The sequence below is a fragment of the Echinops telfairi genome, unplaced genomic scaffold (assembly GCF_000313985.2).
Source record: "Echinops telfairi isolate 266 unplaced genomic scaffold, ASM31398v2 ScPeMD7_23;HRSCAF=83, whole genome shotgun sequence".
Taxonomy (NCBI): Eukaryota; Metazoa; Chordata; class Mammalia; order Afrosoricida; family Tenrecidae; genus Echinops; species Echinops telfairi.
In genome coordinates, this window is record NW_022103920.1 from 18,728,799 (window position 1) to 18,746,990 (window position 18,192).

General features: G+C 40.2%; 1 protein-coding gene across 2 annotated transcripts in view; it reads left to right on the top strand.

Moving 5' to 3' along the window:
- GRM8 (glutamate metabotropic receptor 8) overlaps positions 1 to 18,192 on the top strand; it is a 939,770-nt gene that overhangs the window by 853,007 nt on the left and 68,571 nt on the right. The window lies entirely within an intron of this gene.

Below are 18,192 nucleotides of genomic sequence, written 5' to 3' on the forward strand. Positions count from 1 at the left end.
ACCTAATGCCGGGGGTTTAAGTGGAGAGAAAATGTTTTGAGAATGATGTACAAATGCACTTTACACAATTGATGTGTGTATGGATTGTGATAAGAGTTGTGTGAGCCCCTAATAAAATGATTAAAAAAAAAAAAGCACTTTCCAATTCCCCACCTTAGTGGTGTTTAATAGCCTTTCGTTTCACTTCCAAATCCATGCTTCTTTACCTCTTGCTGCTGCTGTCACTTGCATTGGGTTTGCTGCATTTAGGGCCATCATGCGCTTCATGGTCATATTTTCAAAGGAAAATTAAACAGGGAATGCTACACCTCTCAAGACACCCGTGCGGCAGATCGGATGCTTCTGCCTACAACCCGTGACATACAATGCTGTATGCAATTTTTTGTATAGGAAGTACAGCTCAGGACCTGCATAACTCAGTAACATTGGCGTTTATTAGCACTATCAAGACATATGTAGGGTAGGTTCTATAGTACTGTACCATTATATGTCTGAGCAGAGTTGTTTTGTATATAAGCCACATGTTTGTTGCATGGGGGAAGCTATTGTATTGGCTGTGTCCCATTCTTCAGTCAGTGCTTCTGATCTCCAGTATAACCTGTGAGACCAGATGCACATGCTATCAGATATTGACAAAATTGATGTGTTGCTGCTCACGAACTCTGTGCCTATACTATACCTCCCCTATATAATTTCAAAGAGTTCATGGAAAAGTCCTATTATGTTTTTATTCTATATTTCTGCATACTTTCTGAAACCCCTGTGTATGGATATCTTTTTTTTTTTCCTTTTTAGGTGTTGTGGGTTGTTGCTGGCCCTCACCTTTATAAAATATATGTTTTAAAGTAAAGAAAATAAAAACATATGAAGGGAAGAAAGAGAGAAAAAGGAGGTCATTAAATAATGTTGCAATGCCAAGGTTGGACATCAGATAAAACAATTTAAGCAAATCCTTACAAAAAAAGATTCTTTGAGACTGGCTTATGGAGAAATTGAAATGGAAAGCATGGCCCAAGACATAAATTCATTATTCCCACGATAGTCCCAAATTATCTCTAAATCCTGATTCTTCATAGAAGCTTGAAACAGACATCACAGCGACACACATGGTATCATTCACAGAACTGCATTTCGGAATAGTTCAGTGGGTTGGACCCTTCAGCTCACTTTCCTGTTCCAATCTCATGTGTAAAGTGAATGAGGATTACAGCGTCAGAACTCTGAGGATGAGAGAATGTGCCTATTGGGGTGTGAATCTTGCTTGCTTTCCCATATCCATGCATCTAAACAATCTCTAACTTGTACAAGTCCACAGCCCGCCCTCTCCAGGAAACAGATGTCTGCCAGTAATCACTGTTGACCAACCCCGTCCTTCAATGCTAATTATGCATTAACCCTCAACTCTCACAACATAACTGAGGAAAATCAATGATCATGATAAATCCACTGCCATCGAGTCAATTCCTACACATAGCGACAGCCTGTAGGATGGAATAGTCCAACTCCTTTAGGTTCCCAGGATTGTAAATCTTCAGGGTTGCAGATAGCTGCATCTTTTCCCAGAGGAGTGGCTAATGGGCTTCAACCGGCCACATTGGGGTTAGCAGCCCCACACTTAACCCACTGCACTCCCACCAAGGCTCAGGGGTCCATGTCATCATCAAACAGGACCATCAAACAAGCAAACACTCAAGTCTTAGAAACAAAGAAGCGAGACAATGTTGGAAAATAGAAGAGATTTCGTCAAATGGAATTGCAATGTTCTAAGTTCAGCTCACAAGAATATTGAACATACAGATACATACATACGCACATGTATAGGCTGCCAGGGACAAGGGCAATCAAGGAATAATAATAATAACATCCTTGGAATTAAGTTTACAAATATCAAATGGAACTGAACAGATGGACTTCGAAGTGGGCATGGCAACAGCTGAAGACCAGACTGGAGATTTGAAGGGTAAAATTAAAAGGTTATCCAAAAGGAAAAAGAAAACCAAAACAAGGAAAATATTAGGAAAAATCTCTGAGGAGACATGGGCCAGGTGGCCTTGATTTCAGCAAACATCTAATACATGTTCTAGAAGTAGAGAATAAAAAAGGGAAGGGTGGAATCTTTTTGAAAAGAGAGTTTCATAAACTACAAAAATAATTATTCAAATAGAAAGGAACAGACAATTTAGTAAAATTTCAGTAGTCAAAGGAATATTCTAAAAGCTGTTAGAGCTTTTCAAAAAGAATACCTACAGGGAATGAAAAGCAGACATATGCCAGACCTCATCTGCCTCCCTGGGTTTTAGAAGGAAATGAGCAATGGTTTTCTGAAGGAAAAATATGTTAAGCTTAAAATCCTATAGCCAGCCAATCTATCAATCCACGTACAGCTCTGGAAATCTGATGCCCATATATCTGGTGTATGAATTATTTTCAATGTAATCCAATATTATTTTAAAAGTACACCTATTATGAGATGAATCAGTGTCAATCATATATGGAAGAAAAATGTATTTAAATATAAAAGATGAATCCAACACTAATGTCTAGCTATTTATATTCTTTTGTTCATGGGATTGCTGTGAGCCGCAGTGGACTCCACAGCACCTACCCAGAACCACAGTGGTTCTGATTAAGTAGCCCTTGATTTACAATGGTTCAGTGCTGAACTGCTAGCTGAGAGGTTGGTGTTCAAATCCACCCAATACTACTTTTAGGGCTCGGGTCCAGCTGACTCGAGCTGGGGTATTTTCAGGTGCGTTATATGCATGTGAAAGCTGGACAGTGAACGGACTGGACCAAAGAATAGCTAATGCCTTTGAATTGTGCTAGGAATAAAATTACCATGGACTGCCAGAAGAATGACACATCTGTACTGGAAAACTTACAGTCACGATGGACCTTGGAAATGTAGAGAGTGAGAATTTTCCAGATGTTCTCTGGATTTGTAACCAAAAGGGGGCAATCCCTGGAAGCTCGGTAAGACAGGGATCTGGAGATCTATTCCCATAAAGATGTGATCTAAGAAAACCTATGGGCACTTCTGCTTAGCCATGTGGGCTTGGTAGGAGCTGAGAATCAGCTGGAGGGCACCAAGGTGGATTTGCCTTTTGAGCCATGATCATGAACGCAAGGACAAGGTATACTCCTTCTCTGTGGGGCCGGTCATCCTATTGAATGAATCCAAAGAGGATCACATTTAGTAGCCAAGAGGCAGCAATGGCTTCTGCATTGGTTTCACGGTTTTAGAAATAACCTTGAAACAAAACTCAGAAAGATTTCATCTTGCTATGGAAGTGAGCACAAATATGACAAATGCTGCAAAGGTAAACAAAGAAAAAAGTCTTCGTGACTTACACAATTGGGAGCCGGTAGGAGGGTAGACCAGGAGAGATGGTTGCAGGGACACATGAAATCACTCCGCTTTCATTGTGAGAAGCCAAGAGATACAGTGGGGAAAATGCTAACTTAAGAAATATATGTGCATTATTTGCTCAACAATAACAAATTATTCAAACTGGCTACCTCTATCAAATAGGATCTGCAGCTAGGGAGCTGGGGGATGGGGAGTTAGATTTGACTTCATAAATATTTAGATTTTATCTTATTCAACAGATAAATCTGTATGATGGAAATATAAAACATTGCATAAAGAAAGAATGAAAGTGAGAATCCGCAGAAGAACTTTCCTAAGACCAATAGGAAGTTCATTCTCACTTCAGGGACATTAGTGTGAAATACATATTTAGAGAAAATCTTTTGGTGTGGAGATTAGTGTGTGATTTGGGATTTGTAAAATGACTTCAAAGCTTTGATTGCCGAAAGTGAGGTCTGTGTTTCTATTATTTGGGGATACATGCAATTACTATTTGTTTGAAGCCTGCAATTTGAGTATCAGCAGACAACTTGTGGTTGAGTTTTCTGGGAAAATAAATTATTATTAAGTGTTTATTATGTACCAGTACCTTTCCTTAGTATTAGGAAAAGGTAGAGGTGAAAAAGCAATTTGTTATCGGGAATTTTTGACGATCAAGTAGAAGCTAAAACAAAGCACCGGTTGAATGATACAAGGCAAAGTAACGTTGTTGTCAGGGGCCTTCCAGTTGTGTGACCCACGCTGACTGGGCCGCAGAAAAGGAACATGGCCAAATGTCTCCATGTTTGAGCCCTTCGCTGAAGCCTCTGTGACAATCTGCCTCGTGGACGGTCTTCCTGTTCTTCTCTGACCTTCAACTTGACAAAGCTTGATCCTTCTCCGGGGATTGCTGTCTCTACATACCCAAAGAACAGGTGGAAAATGCTCACTCCCCTCCCTTCTCAGGTACGTCGCAACTGTCTCTGTTCCGAGGTGGATTTGTTCATTCTTCGGGCCGACCATGGTCATTTCAATATTCTTCGCCACCACAATTCAAAGGCATCGATTATGCTTCGATCCAATACATTCATTGCCCAGCTTTAACATGGATAGGACACAATTGAAAATACCACAGCTTCGACAGGTATATCTGAGTCCTGCAAGTGACACCCTTGCTCTTACCACTTTCAAGAGCTCTTGGGCACCACATTTGCCCAGGGAAGTACTTGTCTCTCCATTTCTTGACTGCTATTTCCCTGGTGGTTGATTGTTGCTCCAAGTCAATGAAATCGTTGACGACATCCATCTTTGTTCTGTTTTATCATTGGTCCAAAATAACATCATGGAGGCCAAATGAATAGTGTATTAGTTTAGGTACTTTGGAGAAACAAATCCACAGTGACTCATGTATAAGAGAGTTTTATGTAAAGAAAAAGTGGATCACGAAAACATCCCAACCCAATGCTGCCCAAGCCCACAAGTCCAACATTAACCCATTAACCCAACACCAGTCCACAAAGTCCTCCACCTCACAAAACAGAGGCAATGATGCCGACTGCAGGAGGAAAGCTGAGTCAGTGAACGAACAAGCATCTCAGCACTAGCAGGGGTATCCACATGGCTGCTCCAGCACCCAGGGCTGCATCAGGGTAGGTCCATGTGGCTTCTCCTTGGGGATGTCTTGTAGGAAGTCAATCTTGCAAGCTGAAGCAGGGAACTGCTAAGACAGCTGCACCCGGTGCAACCATCACAAAACAAGAGACCCTAGAACTAGAAAGGCAAAGGTCACCACCCATTTATCCCTCCACCTTTCAATTAGCCCCACATGTGATTATTGGCCAGGCCAGCACAATTAACTAACTCAATCCACCCCTTGCCAACCTGGCACCTGTATATAATTCTTAGCTTCACAATTGCAATTAACACCTATGCCTTAACCCTATAATCCTGTGAATTTTTTCCCCTACCTGTGAAAGTTTGTAAGCCAACCACTTCATGCCTTTATCTCCCCCACATTTGGGTATCCAATGTAAATAGCATACGGTCTTGAGGCCATAGGGGTTAGAGAGGAAGATAAGATGTCCTTTTAAGGGATTGCATCTTCATGAACAAGCTCTCACTGCCATCAAGTTGATTCTGACTCAAAGCAACCGAACAGGATTTGCCAACAGGCCTTGAAGGGGGATGAGAAACAGATATAAGCAGCCTAAGCAACAGGAATCCCACGTCACCCCTGCCATCGAGTCTGACTCAGCAAACCAATAGGCTAGAGTAGAATTGCTCCAAAGGGTTTCCAAACTGGACATCTTTATGAAAGCAGACTAACTCCTCTTTCTTTCTCAGAGCTGCTAGTGGATTTGACCTGCTGACCTTTCAGTTAAGTCATGTGCTTAACTACTGTAGCACAAGTACTTCCCAGGCAATAGGAACAGTAGGTTTAAAGTTTCAGCCATAGGAATGGCAGAGAATTTTTTGCAAAACCTGTGATCAAAAACAAACAAATGAAATGACTATTCTGGTATGAGGAAAGCTAGGATAATTGAGTGACCATATGTCCTAGTTTGCCTGACTGTCCCAACATAATTATTAATACCTCTCCTTTTACTCTTAAAAATCCCTCCCAGTATAGACAGTAAATTAAATAAACTATGTGATTTCTCATAAGGTAAGGTTAGTTGACCACTGGTAGCTATTTGTGGAAAGATTTATGCTCAAACTGGGCTGCCTATACCACACTTGCTAGTGAGTCGGGTGTAATTGTGTCTTCTGAGCATGGATGTATTCTCAGTAAATTTACATTTCAGGAGATTCCCCTGCCAGGCCCGAGTTGGATGCATTGTAGTACACAAAGATGAGGGGAATGGGAAATAAGATTATTGCAGAAATCTAGATAGGAAATGTTGGGGGCTTGGCCTGTGGTAGTGGAAGTGGATGCAAGACTAATTCCAAATTGGATTGGCAAGAGGAGAAGCAGAGTGTGAGGGGAGGTTTGGGAGTGTAGGGGCTGGGTCTACGGGTAATGACGCAGAGGCCTTAGTAAGAACATGAGTTTAAGGTAGATCCCCTGGTAGTGGTCAGTCTTGGTCTGGACTAAAAGTGAGAGAGCAATTATTTTATGGTTGATGCCTTTGTCTAGTCCACTATGGACCAGAATTTTTGAACAGAAAATAAATTGAGCAAAAATTTATTTGTGTGATAAAACAGAAGGTATGGATACATACAAGGGCAGGAATATCTGATGGATCAGAATTCTGACTAAACATTCTTTGGGGGGTTAAATAATATTCTAAGGAATTTCCATACTTTAAAAATGCCATCTCTTTAGAAATAAGAGTTGAATCATGTCTAACTGATGTTTCATCTAATTTAAATATATAATTATAATTTAAATACGCACATGAATATGTTAAATGGATTTTCTGTTCTAAGAGTCTTGGGTAAATTTTAGGGTTAGCATGATTTCCTGTGCTTGTTCTGGTCATGTCCAAAGTTTTTTTGTTTGTTATTTAAAATATAGATCCCATTTGGTTATCTATTATGTAAACAGAATAATCAAATTTTTACATCCTTTGCTGCTTCTCTTTACAATTATTTTGAGAGTAGTCATGTATTGGGTCTACAGCATAAACTGTCCATAGCATACATTTTTTTCTACATCTTGTCAGGTTTCTGAATCTCATATAACTAGTTCTGATTTTGAACCAAGCCTTAATAGTCTGCTGATTAGATTTTGAGTTATCAATCACAACGTCTGTGGTTCAAACCCACCGGGCCCTGTATGGGAAAAGGTGAGGCTTTCTGCTCCTGTAGAGATTCACGGTCTCAGAAACCTGACGTGGAGTTGCTGTGAGTCAAAATCAACTCAAAAGCAGTGAGAGTCGGGGGAGAAGAATGTTGAGCCAATCAAAAAACATCAACGCTAAGTGTAGTTTCTTTTAAAGGATGTTTTTCTTGCTTTGGGAGAATAGATTCTTTTTTGCTCATGAACTGCCATCACTTGAAGATTTTCATATTGGAATTTTAGGCTCACTAAGTTATTTGTACAGTCATGTGTATCTTGGAAAGATACCAAGTAATTACTTTCCTCTGTCCATTGATCCCCATCCTATACAGCTCTCTACTCTCAGACTCTTTGTCACCAACAGCTCTGGGATGACAAAACACACACACACACACACACACACACACACACACACACACACAAACATAGCTCTGGCAGAAGATATCAGTCTCAGGAGAGATCGTGTAATATGTTTCTTCTGCCAGCTGTTTCCTCTAAAATCCTCATCTACTCAAATTGAATTGACTTGAGTGTAGTCTTGGTAGACTGTGAGCCTGTCATAAAGCCACAAAGTGTTTGCATCAGCAGGCAGCTGAGTGCTGTGGCTCTGCCCTTGCTTCAACAATACGCTTTCTCCTTGCTCAGACGTCCAATCAAACCACCATTTACCAGGCTGTTGATCCCATCGCTGTACTTATGGCGAAGAACAGCAACAATTAGGACATAACTAATTATGGTTGGGATGCAAAAGGAGGTTATGTGTAGTGGGGGTGGGGGGTGGTTGTTAAGAGCCGCAGTCAGTAGTATCAGTCAGGACTGCTGGGTATATAACATTGGGACACCCCTCACTGTTTTAGGAAGGCATGCTTGACACCCTCCATTATTGTTGCCTGTTTCTGTGCAGACTTGCCTAAAAAGTAGTCTGCACAGAAAGAGGCAAGGATAACGGAAGGTGTCAAACATGTTTTCCTAAACCCATAGGGTTTTCTGGGCTGTGACCTTCCAGAAGAACATCTCTAGGCATGTCTTCCCAAGCACATCTGGGCGACTTTCTACTGCCAATCTTTCAGCTAGTAGTCAAGTGCTTGAATATTTGCAAGACCATATTGTTTTATAGTTTCAGTTATAATGTCCAAGCAGACCTCAGAAATATTAGATTCAGTACCACCCCCTGGCTTAGGTCAGGCACTCATTCATTACCAAAGTGATCTCTAGTCAGTTGCTTTCAAGTGCCATAACCATTACAACGATCTGGTGAGAAATGCTCAAACTTGAATGATGCCCTAGTGTCCACTAGCTCAAACCCAAACTTCCCAAACTTGTCTTGCTACTATTCCCTTTCATTTCACTTGAATCGGTATCCTCACCTTATTAGCCAACCCGTGAGATATGTTTCTATCTTACAAACATTATTGACTTTGAACACGTCTGTTGTGAATTTGGACTTCCTTTGCTTTACATTACCAGGTCTGTGCTTAGTGTGGCTCATGGGCCATTCTATGCCCCATGGTTGTGTAACCATTCAGGAACTCTTTGTGATGACAAACAAAGTCTAATTCTTTTGTATTCTGCAGTCTCACTTCCTGCCAAAGGCACATCACCTGCCAAACAGCTTCTTTTTAAAAATAGTTTTCAGCTGAAAGGTTTATACTGAATTCAATGAACAAGAAGGTGACAAGTGTTTTCCAGCCAATTCTCAGTCCATGTGTGCCAGCGAGTGAGTTAAAGAGCCAAGTAGAGAAAATGTCTGGGTACGAGGCAAGAAATCCGGGTTTCAGCCACCTTAATATTGCCCTCGCCTTGAAGGCAATATTCTCTTCTCTGGACCCCAGTGTCCTCATTTGGCAAAAAGGAGGGCTTGATTGGTAGCCTCAAAGGTCCTGCCTCATTCTGAATTGCTCTTATTCTGGAGAATAATCAGCTATGAAAGAAATGGCCCGCCACTCATAGGCATGACTTTATTTTTAAGCCCAAGCACACGAAGTTGATTATGCATATGCAGTGAAGGATGCAAATGACTGCACAAGACGTTTTAGAAGATAAATGTACTTGAGGCAGACTATCAATCTCATAAACCTCAATCAAGTGCTATCCATGTAGAATGATGGAAATGTGGGGACCGACATCTGTATTACTCTCCCATAGCGCCCTTGTGAGCATCTACTCACACCATGTTTGTTTCACCTTTTCTGAGATACCTTAGGCAGAAAATGAAAAATAATTCAGTTCTCAATAGTCCGTATTAATTTTGGAAGTTCTTTTCTCTTAAAAAAAAAAAATCTGAGTTATACGATGGGGCTGCCCAGTCATCATCCAGTCTATTTCTTTGTTTCACATTACTTCGTGGTTATGAGTTGAACTGCTAATGGCAAGGTTAGCAGTTGAAAACCACCACCTTCTCTAAAGGATAAATAGAAGGCTTTCCACTCCCATAGTTATAGTCTCAGACAAACCTCAGGGGCGGTTCTGCCATCTCCTATAGAATCAATTCAGTGCCAGTGCATGGGAGCTTTGTTTTGGTACATTCATAGGTCATTGTTTATCATTCCCTTCATTTCCACCTGCTGGAAATACGTGAGCCACTGGCTGGAAGATTTGATGCAAACTCAGAGAAGTTAATGTATAAAATAAGCTCTTGTCAGAGAATGCATTTGATTTGACCTTATATTAGTGAATTTCTTATCCTCTTCCACTCCAGTTTTCTCTGGCCTCCAGTTAATGCAGTAATCCTAAATCACTCTGCCACAATATGGAACGAAGGGAGAAGGAAGCTCCGTCTAGCACCCAGTTCCTCATGACAAATTATAGGTGTTGGTAACAAGAATTAGCTACCGTATTTTTTTATAGGTGTTGGTAACAAGAATTAGCTACCGTATATACTTGGGTATAAGCTGACCCGAATATCAGCTGAGGCAGCTAATTTTAGCACAAAAACTGCATTAAAAATGTGCTGAAAAACTTGGCTTATACATGAGTATATAACACGAAGTTCTTTGTAAATCTCCAAGTTTTCTTTAATTTGATGCTTTTATTCTCATTTCAATCACTTTCTGGATCCTGGGAAGCAGCAGTGACAGGATCTGACATTTCCAAGTCTCTTTTGTGACTGAAGACAAGAAAAGTTGATATTTTCTTTAAAATAAGTTCATAAAACCTTAAGCGTTAATTCAAGGGCAACAACCATGTAGTTGACAAAACATTCTCTTTCTTTTGAGATCCTTGTAGAGTAAACAGAATATATATACACACTTGACTTATCTGTCAACTCGTCATTGTGTGGTGGCTTGTGTGTGGCTGGGATGCTGAACGGTATGTTCCGTGGGATTTCAAATGCCAGCAGGGTCGCCCACAGTGAACAGATTTCAATAGAGCGTCAATGAGAGCAGACTACAAAGAAGGAACAGACCGTCCAATTCACAGGCAGTAGCCACTGAAAGCCCTATTGATAGTAGAGAAACAGTGTCAGTTATTGAAAACATAATAAATAGAAGCAGCATATTGTCAAAGATGGTGCTACAATATGAACCCCTCTCAGGTCAGAAAGCACTCAAAATATGACCTTCTCCAAATAAAGTTGATCATAATGACACTGGAGTAAAACCTGCAGGTGTAAGACCTTTGGGACCTAAATTTGCTGATGAGGCATAACTCAAAATAAGAAGAAAAAGTTGCAAACATCAATGAAATCCAATCCATACAACTATTATCCAAATGTATGCACCAACCACTACAGCCAGTGATGAAGAAATCAAAGAATTCTACCAATCTCTTCAGTATGAAATTTACCAAACATGCAATCAAGATACATTGATAATTATTGATGCTTGGAATGCAAAAGTTAGAAACAAATAGGAAGGAACAGAAGTCAGAAAATATGTTCTTGGTGATAGAAATGATGCTTGGATTGCTGAATAGAAATTTGCAAGACCAACGACTTGTTTATAGAAATACCTTTTTCAACAACACTAAGGGGATACACGTGGACCTATCCAGTGGGAATACACGGACATTAAATTGACTACGTTTATGGGAAGAGAAAATGGGCAAGCTCATTATCAACAACTAAAACCAGGCCAAGGGATGACTATGGAACAGATCATCAGTTGCTCATCTGAAAGTTAAGGTGGCAGCTGAAGAATATTAAAACAGGTTCATAAAAGCCAAAATACAACTTTGAACATATACCGCTTGAATATTGAGAACATTTTAAGAACAGATTTGATGATTTGATGCATTCGAAACTAATGAAAGAAGACTTGGTGGGTGTGCGATGACATGAAATACATCATACATGAAGAAAAAAATCAACGTGGATGTCAAAAGAGACTCTGAAATTTGCTTTTCATCATAGAATAGCTAATGCAAATGGGAGAAGTCCTGAAGTCAAAGAGTTTAGCAGAACATTTCAAAAGGCAGTTTGAGAAGACAGAGTAAAATAGTATAACAAAATGTGCAAAGGCCTAGATTTAGAAAACAAACAAGGAAGAACATGCTCAGCATATCTTAAACTGAAATAACTCACAAAAAATTCAAGCCTCGAGTTTCAGTATTGAGAGATTCTATAGGCAAAATGTTGAATGATGCAGGAAGCATCAAAAGAAGATGAAAAGAATATACATTCACTGTACTAAAAAGAGCTAGTCTATATTCAACCATTTCAGGAGGTAGCATGTGAGCAAAAACCAATGGTACGGAAAGAAGTTGAAACTGCACTGAAAGCATTAGCCAAAACATAGCTCCAGGAATTTATGGAATGCCAACTGAAATGTTCCAACAAGCTGATGAAGTATGGGAAGCACTTACTTGTTTTTGCCAAGAAATTTAGAAGACATGCTGTTTGTCCAGCTGACTGGAAAGGATCCATATTTGTGCCCACTCCCAAGAAAAGGGACCCAACAGAATGTGCAAATTATAAAACTTTACCATTGATATCACATACAAGTAAATTTTTGCTGAAAATCACCCAACAATGGTTACAGCAATACATTGACAGGGAACTGCTGTAGTTTCAGGCTGGATTCAGAAGAAGATATGAAACAAGGGATATCATTGCTGGTAACGGATAGCTCTTGGCTCAAAGCAGAGAATACCAGAAAGACATTTATTTGTATTTAATTGACTATGCCAAGGTATTCGACTGTGTGAACCATGGTAAACTATTGATAACCTTGAGATCAATCTGAATTCCAGAACACTTCATTGTACTCATGTGGAACCGCTTCCTGGATCAAGAGGCAGTTGTGGAACAAGCCAACACTGCATGATTGAAAATTAAGAATGATGTGCAACAGGGTTGTATCCTTTCACCATACTTACTCAATCTGTATCCTTAGCAAATCATTAGAGAAACTGGATTATATGAAGAATAATGTCATCAGGATTTGAGGAAGGTTTAATTAACAACCTGTGATATGCAGATGACCCAACCTTGCTTGTTGAAAGTGAGGAGGACTTCAAACCTTCGCTGATGAAGATCAAGGGTTGCAGCCTTCAGTATGGATTACAATTCAATGTAAAGAAAACCAAAATCCTCCCAACTAGACCAATAGGTAGCATATGATAAATGCAGAAAAGTTTGGCATTTTCAAGGATTTCATCTTGCTTGGATCCACAATCAATGGTCATGGAAGCAGCAGTCAATAGATCAACCAACACATTGCATTCAGTAAATCTGCTGCTCAAGACCTCTTAAGAGTGTTGAAAAGCAAGGATGTTACTTTTAGGACTAAGATACATGTTGCCGAAGACTTAGTGTTTTCAATTGTCACATACATGTGAAGGGTGGACATTGATTAAGGAAGACTGAAGGAGAGTTGAAGTGTTTGAATGACAGTGCTGGCAACGATTATGGAAAGGACCATGGGCTGCCAAAAGAACAAACAGTTCTGTGTTGGAAGGAGTACAACCGGAATGCTGTACACAGTAAGGTTTCTGTGAGTTGTAACTGAATCTACACACCTCACCACAACACACACACACACACACACACTCCTGTTTGTCAGCATTGGAATGTACTCCATAGGGTTTTTTTTGGTTTGATTTCCCAGCAGTAGATCTCCAGATCTTTACTCCATGGTCCCTTATGGTTGATTTGAAGTATGAATCTTGGATTATTTTGTACCTCCCAGAACTCTTGTGTGTGTGTCTTTCATGGATGCACATGCTCGTATTTGTGTACATGTAAAACGGTCTTTACCTTTAGATTTGCATCTTTTTACAAGCATGGATATGGGCCCTGGATGCCTGGATACAAAGCTTGACTTGGCCATGAACTAACTGTGTAATATTGTCTGTGTCATTGCTCTCAGCCTCTGCTGTCACCTTGACCTGAAATAGCTACAGTGTTTAGCATACAAATGCTTTCAGAACGACCTCAGGCTATTGTTTTACCTTAATTTCAATGTTGACGTAGACATGATGGTGATGTTGATTTTATAACACTTCATTTCTCAACGGGAATCCCTTTGGCATGCCCTCCCGCTGCAAACATGCTTGAGTCCTTGAGATATTTTAAGATTATAGTTTTACTGTACAGATCTGTTCAAATCACAGCACCACATTCTTTGAGTGCTGTCCTAGCTCATCACAAACACTGACTGTTGCACATTGTCCTCTACTTCAGTAGAGCAGAGCCAACTTATTTCATGATGACATGATTGTTCTACTTAAATACTTTTTCCAGTGGTTCTTGCTAGGTGTCATTGTTGGCTGCAGCTCCTAGTGGCCCCGTGGGCAACAGAAGGAAACCCTGTCTAGTCTCTCTGTCCGTCCTCACGACTGCTGCTTTGTTTGAGCTCAATGGGGCAGCCAACATGTCCAACTGTCTCACCGATTGCCTTCTTCACACTGACCCTCTCCTTTACCAAACACAATGTTTGTGTGTTTGTTTGTTTGTTTGTTTGTTTTCCCAGGGCCTGGTCCCTCCTGACACCGTGTCCAATGTTTGGCCATGTTGGCTGTTAAGTAGAATCCCAGCTGTACTTCCTCCAAGACAGATTTGTGTGTTCTTCTAGCAGTTCATTTGGATTTCAGTAAACCAAATGCATCAATTCTTCTTTTGTCCTCCTTATTCTTTGTCTAACTTTCACATATCGAGGAAGCGACTGAAAATGCCATAGCTTGGATCAGGCACATCTTCATCCTCAAAATGGCATCTTTAAAGAGATCTTGTGCAGCACAATTATCCAATGCAGTATATCGTCGGGCTTCTTCACTGATGCTGTGGTATGTTTCCATTGCATGTATTTAATGTAAATTTTACTGTGATGTGTTCTAAACAGAAAGAGATGGTATCACACAATTCGTTGGTAGTTTTTTTTTCTTACTCGCCACACTCCAATAATACATGAGAAAATAATTTCTCACGGAGTGAGTTTTAAATAAGGCTACATTTATAAAAGTTGATTCTAAAACATCAAGAACATATTCTCTGAAACTGAACAGCCTCATTTGTGTAAGTCACATCATGGGGATAATAAACTTCTGCATAGGAAAATTTCCTTTGAGATCATCTGTGGGGCTTACCTTAGTGAAAATAAGGGATAGGAAAGTGTGGAGACTTTTTTTATTTGCACCTCTCCTCCACACTCTAAAATTCTCCAGCCTAGCTTTTGTCAATTTGCCTCATGCGTTCCCTTTCTCAGACTATTACCATGATGTAGAGCTGTTCCAATCCGTCTGATTTTGTACTAAAGGTCTTTTTTCTGGCTGCTTTGCTACCAGGTTCAGACTTCGTATCTGGAAGGTGTAGAAATGTATTCCATTCGATCCCAGGTGCTTAAGCAGCAGGCTGCCCTCTGACTCCCGTTAATCAAATATTTACTTTCAGTCATTTAAAATGCTGACCAAATTTAAGCATCCACTGGAAACTAGTCCAGTATCCTCCATTGCATTTTTGTTTGGGTCTCAGCTTCCCATAAGAGGTCTTGCCAGAGGGCTCACAAAGCCTCTCCCCTCCCCCCACTTTTTCAGTCTCCAAAGAAAAAGTGTTCAGAATTCCTTCTATTAATGCATATTTTAGCGAGGAACAGTTTATAAAGGGACTCGATTCCACATTTTCTCAATTGCTTAAATTCCCTTTTTGGTATCCTCTCCTACAATGTTAGCGCTTTACTCTTTATTTTGGAATAGTGGGTACGTTTCACGCCATTGCTTCCCCTCTTGAAATGTAACGCTGCACATACCATAACATCAAAAGAAAAGCTATCCACCTACATTTTGAAGCATAATTCTAGCCTAATGCCTTGAAACCTCAATAGCAAAGCAAATTCAGAATGGTTAATAGGTATAGAAGGCAAAGTATTAATATTTATAAAGTTACAATATTCTGGATTTGTATGGAGTGCTGATAAACAAAATCTCTCTACTGCATTTTACATTTTACCTCAATAGATTAAGTCATCACTTCCCACACTTAGCCAAGTCTAATATGCCTTTTAAAAATGATGCTGGTTACGGCCGACAGGTTTTGTAAATATAAATATAGGGTGCCCAATTAAATTTTAGTTTCAGATAAGCATGCAGTAATTCTTTTGTATTAGTATGCCATATGAAATAATTACAATGCACTGAAACATTATATGTTGTTGAAGTTTAATTAGCTGTTGGATATTTTCCCTGACATCCTTACATCTTATTGATGAGACTAATGTGAATAATAATCAAAAATGCATACTGTCAAATTAATTACAACAAGAAATGAATAAAGCCAGATATGAAGTTTTAAGTACAATGGACACTAAGTAATAGTGCACATATAGCTTAAATGAGGAAAAGATGTATCAGAGTACATGTGTGTTCCTTCAGGACCTGGCAAACAATTAGCAGGTGCAATCACCATCGTTAGAAGTGAGAATGCCAAGATTTCCTTTTTCTTCATTTGGACCTGTCATGAGGAACACCCAATCTCTAGAAAAGGGCATCAGGCTTAGTAGTAGAGTGTCAGCAAAACATGAGGGGAACTCAAAATGAGATGGATGCACATAGTGGCAGCAGCAATGGACTCACTCAATAATCTAGTTTGATTAGCGAAACAAATTCAGGGACACTTATGTATGTGTAAGAGAGGGCTTTATATAAAAGAGCAATTGTATATTGAGAAAATATCCCAGTCCAGATCAAGTCCATAAGTTCGATATTAGCCTATATGTCTAATACTAGTCCATAAATTCCCCTTCCGATTCATGTAGGACAAGCAATGATGTTGAATGCAGGAAGATCACAGGCCAGTGGGTGGAATAGTTTGTGCATCCAATGCTGGTGGAAGCATCTCAGCACTGGCTCCTCCAGCTCTCTGAGTGTCTCCTCCACAGGAAGGTGAAGCAGAGAAAGAGTTTGACCCATCTCCAGGGAGAAAGAGAGGAAATTCCCAGAATCCTCTTAGAAGCCCATGCCCACAAGGGGGCATCACCAGGCTGTGACCTGATTGACAGGCTAAGCCCCACCCCTTCACTCTTAATATCCTCGTTGACAGGAGATTATGTAACTACCACAATTAATATGCCAAAGATTGTGAGGATAATGTAGGATGGTCAAGGTGGCCAGTAGTCAGAGCTGACTTGAAAGCAACAAGCAGCAACAAAAAAAAAAGCTAAGTGGAATAGAGGCTTTTAAAATATAGCCACATCCTATTCCCTGGAATCTGTGACTGTTGACTACCTGGAAAGGGAGAATTCGGGCAGCAGATGGAATTTGACTCAATCGGAATCAAGTAGATGGCAGTGAGTCTGCTTTGGAGTTGGTGGTTTGAATCGGGGAGATTACCCTGGATTATCTAGGAGACCTTACTGTAATTCTTAAATATGGAGGAGGAAGGCAAAAGAGTCAGTTCTAGGATGATGAAGTGTGAGAGTCTTTTGTGGCCAGATGTTTTTTTGGATGTGCGCCTGTGTCCCCCGGGGTGTGGTCTCTAGAGACGAGAGGGGGGTGTGTTTTCTCCTCTAGGATTTTGAGAGGGGAGAGTGTTGCTGTGTTTTTTTTTTTTTCGCCGTGTGACCCCTTTTCCGCGTCTGTGCTCTCGAGGCGTATGATATTATGTGTGTGTTTTTTTATTGTGTGCTTTTTTTTTTTTTGGTTTTTGTGCGCGGCGGTGTAACGTTTTCATGTTGTGTGTATATCTTGTGGATATCTTGTTTTCTCTTTTTTTGTGTGTTTTTTAGAGATGTGGTATCCCTTGTTTTATAGCCCTTTTTTTGTGTTTTTCTCAATTGTGTAAATATATTTTATATTCAGATCATGTTAGAAGCATACTCATACACAATGCAAACATGGAGTGCTAAGCCAACATGCCTTACATTCAGCCTCTTAGTTCACATTGAATCACATGCGTAGTGAAGGAAGCTGCAGGTCTTTGCATTTTCATCTTCATATACTTTCTTTTTTTAATTCATAGAAGATTGATTTATACTTTTATTGGCATACTTTTCTCAGTACTAAAGCAATAATTAATTAAGAACTTGTCTCTATTCAACAACTTTTAAGGACATTCTAAAGAAAAGTGCAATGCAACTTCACTTCTGGTCCCATTCAGCTTTACATTACCTTCCTCTAGGAGGCAAAGACAAGTGCTAGCCATGATTGAGCACCTGCTGTGTTGAGCCTGGGACTCGGAGTTCTTTCTACTGTAAGTGACCCTAGTTCTACGAAAGCCACCCTGGAAAGATCTCCCTGCTTAACCTGTAGCAAATCCGGGTTATACGGAGCTTGTAGTCATCAAACTGAGACTTAAACCCAGGTTTGGCTCTGAAGTTCGAAGTTTCCAACATCTGAGAAGTTTAAACTGTGCCGCTTTTCTTTTGAAGAATTTGCTGCACATGCATTGAACTGGGCTGCTCTAAAGCTACATGGTAGTTTGGCATCTCTTCCCATAGGGAGCCCTTAGTCTCTTGGTAGCCTAATTCCAAGTCAATAAAGAGAAACAAGAACATATCAACCAGGTCCTGCGCACCTTCTGCATGCGCAGGGGTGTGCAGGTCACTAGAAGATGACCTTGCCGGGATACCATTCTCTTCATCTTTTTATTTCTTTTCCCGGCCCGGTGTTTGGCCTACAATAGGTAATCAAG